The following is a 3,617-nucleotide window of genomic DNA, read 5'->3' on the forward strand; positions in this document are numbered from 1 at the left end:
AGCCCATTCGTCACACGGCATATCACACGGCCATGTGCTATGCTGTTCTCTTCTCCCATGCCCGTGTTGTCTCCCACACTCCTGTGTGTCCGTACACACGGCCGTGTGCTTCACCGGTGGAGACCTCTGACTTGTTTAAAATTTAAAAATTTAGCTCCAGTTTTCACATGGCCTTTGACACGCCTGTGTGTCTAGGCCGTTTGGATCACACAGCTATATCTCATGCCTGTGTGGTCTCTGTTAGGCCGTATCTCTGTCGATATTTGGGAACATTGAGTCCTAGGATCAACACGGCCATGTCGCCAAGCCGTGTAGCACACTGTTTAATCCCTATTAAAGCACATGGCTTAGGACACACCCGTGTGCCCAGGCCGTGTGGGTTAAAAACCTGTATTGAAACATGAAAAATAGAAAAAAAATAGACTAGTTAGTGGTGTTAGTTCTTGGGTTGCCTCCCGAGAAGCACTTATTTAGAGTCTAAACTCGACTTACCTCGCATTCACATGGTCACGATGGATCACGGAGTCGAAACTCCTCTTTCTCGTTGTCAATTCCTTTATTTAAATAAGGTTTAAGTCGAGTGCTGTTTACCTTAAAAGTGCTGAAATGCGAATGGGTTACCTCGACTGTACCATATGGATAGGCTTTGAGTACCGTGAAAGGAGTTGCTCCATTTTCGTTGAGCTCTATAGTGATAATTTGAGGGTCGATTTCATCTAATAACACCTGGTCACCTACCTTGAATTGGTTCATCCGATCTTTATGCTCATCATGGTTTTGTTTTGATTCGGCATTGCGTATTTTTGGTTCCTCCTTGACATGTGTCTGCCATTCGTGTAATTCATCGATTTGAAGCCTTCATTCCTCATGGATTGTTCTAATGTTGTCGAATGAACCAGAACATGGCTTATTTGTGTCACTCGAAGATTTTTCCTGCAAAGAGGGTTGAACCACATGATTAGTCTTATTATCAGAATTTAGAAGATTACCTTCATCACTCTTAACCGAATCACAAGCCTGAAGAGTGATTATTTTGTCACCTACACGAAGCGTGAGTTCACCTGTACCAACATTAATAATAGTTCTGGTAGTCGCTAAAAGGGCCGCCCTAAGATTAAAGGAACGTCATTATCATCTTCCATGTCTAAAACAACAAAGTCTACTGGGTATATGAATTTATCAATTTTTACTAGTACATCTTCAATGATACCCCTAGGAAATCTAATAGTTTTATCTGTTAGTTGAATACTCATCCTAGTTTGTTTGGGATTCCCAAGACCTAGTTACTTAAACATTTTATAGGGCATGACGTTAATACTTGCCCCTAAGTCAGCCAAAGCATTATTAATAGTTAAACTACCAATTAAACAATGAATAGTAAAACTCTCTAGATCTTTCAATTTACTGGGTAGTTTATTCTGCAAAATGGCCAATTGCATTCAACTCCACATGCAACGAATCATCTAACTTTCGTTTGTTTACCAGAAGCTCCTTTAAAAATTTAATCGAGTTGGGCATATGCGAAAGAGCTTCAATAAACAGTAAGTTAATGTGTAACTTTTATAAAAAGTTACGAAATTTACCGAATTGTTTGTCTATGCGGTTTTTCTTTGTCACTTTAGGGTATGGTATACAAGGTGTGTATTTTCTGCTTACCGGTTCTTGTTTGTTCTGGCTTTCATCCACTTTATCTTGACTTACCATAGTTTCTTGCCTTGGTTCTAGTTTGGACTCAACTAACCCTTCTTCATATTGAACAGTAATCGCATGAAGCTACTCTCTTGGGTTAGTCTCGGTGTTGCTAGGCAAGCTTCCTTGTGGTCTTTCTCAGATCAGCTTAGCAAGCTGACCTATTTGAGTCTCGAGACCTTGAATTGACGCTTGCTGATTTTTAAGCGCTATTTCGATGTTTTGAAAATGTGTTTCTGACACTGATATGAATTTTGTGAGCATCTTCTCAAGGTTCGGCTTCTTTTCCTACGGGTAAGGTGGTTGAAAGCCTAGAGGGGGTTCTGGTCTTTGATTGCCTTGGCCACCCCAAGAGAAATTGGGGTGGTTCCTCCAACCTGCATTGTAAGTATTAGTATAGGGGTTATTCTGAAGTCTAGAATTGTTACCCATATAGTTGACTTGTTTGTTCGTAATGCTAGAGTCGTAGGCTAGGCATTCTGTATTATTCATTCCTCCTCCACTTATGTTACACTGCATCACCGGATGTAGCTGCATAGAGATACATAAACTATCAATCTTTTTATTTAAAAGCTCTACCTGGTTTGATAGCATAGTGACCGTGTCGAGGTTGAAAACATCGACTGCTTTATTAGGCTTTGTCCTCATGACTTGCCACTGATAGTTATTCAGTGACATTTCTTCAATAAATTCATATGCCTCCTCAGGTGTTTTGTTATTTAGGATTCCACCGACGACTATATCGATTAACTATCTAATTGAGGGGTTCAAACCATTGTAAAAAGTTTGAACCTGTAGCCATAAGGGTAACCCATGCTGAGGGCACCTTCTCAATAAGTCCTTGTACCTCTCCCATGCATCGTAAAGAGTTTCTAAATCCATCTGCATAAAAGAAGAGATATCATTCCTCAACTTTGCTATTTTAGCTAGCAGAAAATACTTTACTAAAAACTTTTCGGTCATTTGTTCCAAAGTAGTGATGGAACCTCGTGGTAATGAGTTCAACCATTGTTTAGCTTTGTTCCTTAATGAAAAGGGAAATAACCAAAGACGAATTAAAGGGATGTTTTTAAACTAAGATTAACTATCTAATTAACTAAGAACACGATAGAGATAAAAGCTGGGAAATACTTTTAGAAAACCGATGGAGAAGACAATACCCAAGGAAGAGTCCACCTAGACTTCACTTATTACTTTTGAATTAGACGATTTATTCACTCGACTTAATCCGTAGAAGTCCCTAGCTTATGTTAATATCTCTTCGAGACTAAAAACAATTGACTCTAGGTTGATTAATTGAAATCTCTTTCTAATTAAAACCCTTATTATTGCATTAACTCTATCTATGGATTCCCTTATTAGATTTGACTCTAATTCGGCAGATTTATGTCGTTCTATCTCTAGGATTGCAATCAACTTTACTTAATTATGGAAGATCTACTCTTAAACAGGGACTTTTACTCCACTGAATAAGCACATCAAAGCATGAATTAATATCCTGGAATATTAAAGCAAATACTAAAACTCATAATTAAGAATAAGAACAAGTATTTATCATATAATTCAAAAGGTAATAAGATTCGTCTTAGGTTTCATCTTTCCTAGTTATTTTAGGGAATTTAGTTCATAATGATGGGGGAAAACATCTCAAAATTGGGAAAAGAAATAAAACATAAAGAAACCCAAAAACTTCGGTAGAAATTGAATGGAGATCTTCAGCCTTGAAGTAAATCTTGCTTCCGAGCTGATTCCAATGGCTGTCGTCAAGTATTTTCTACTTTCTACTCTGTGTCTCCCTTTTGATCCTCATCTTGTGTGTTTAAATAGACTTTGGAATGCCCAAAATAGCCCAAAAATAACCTTTTTTAAGTAAATTAAAATAGGTCTCGACAGGGACACAGCCGTATGGTACGCCTGTGTGATGGTGC

At 38.3% G+C, this 3,617-nt stretch overlaps 1 non-coding gene across 1 annotated transcript; it reads left to right on the forward strand.

Moving 5' to 3' along the window:
- The first annotated feature begins 2,497 nt into the window (after positions 1-2,497).
- LOC121230206 (small nucleolar RNA R71) lies at positions 2,498-2,604 on the forward strand. The gene has a single exon (XR_005928155.1). It is a non-coding gene; the product is annotated as a small nucleolar RNA R71 (small nucleolar RNA).
- Positions 2,605-3,617: the final 1,013 nt, after the last annotated feature.

The sequence above is a fragment of the Gossypium hirsutum genome, chromosome A05, assembly GCF_007990345.1.
Source record: "Gossypium hirsutum isolate 1008001.06 chromosome A05, Gossypium_hirsutum_v2.1, whole genome shotgun sequence".
NCBI lineage: Eukaryota > Viridiplantae > Streptophyta > Magnoliopsida > Malvales > Malvaceae > Gossypium > Gossypium hirsutum.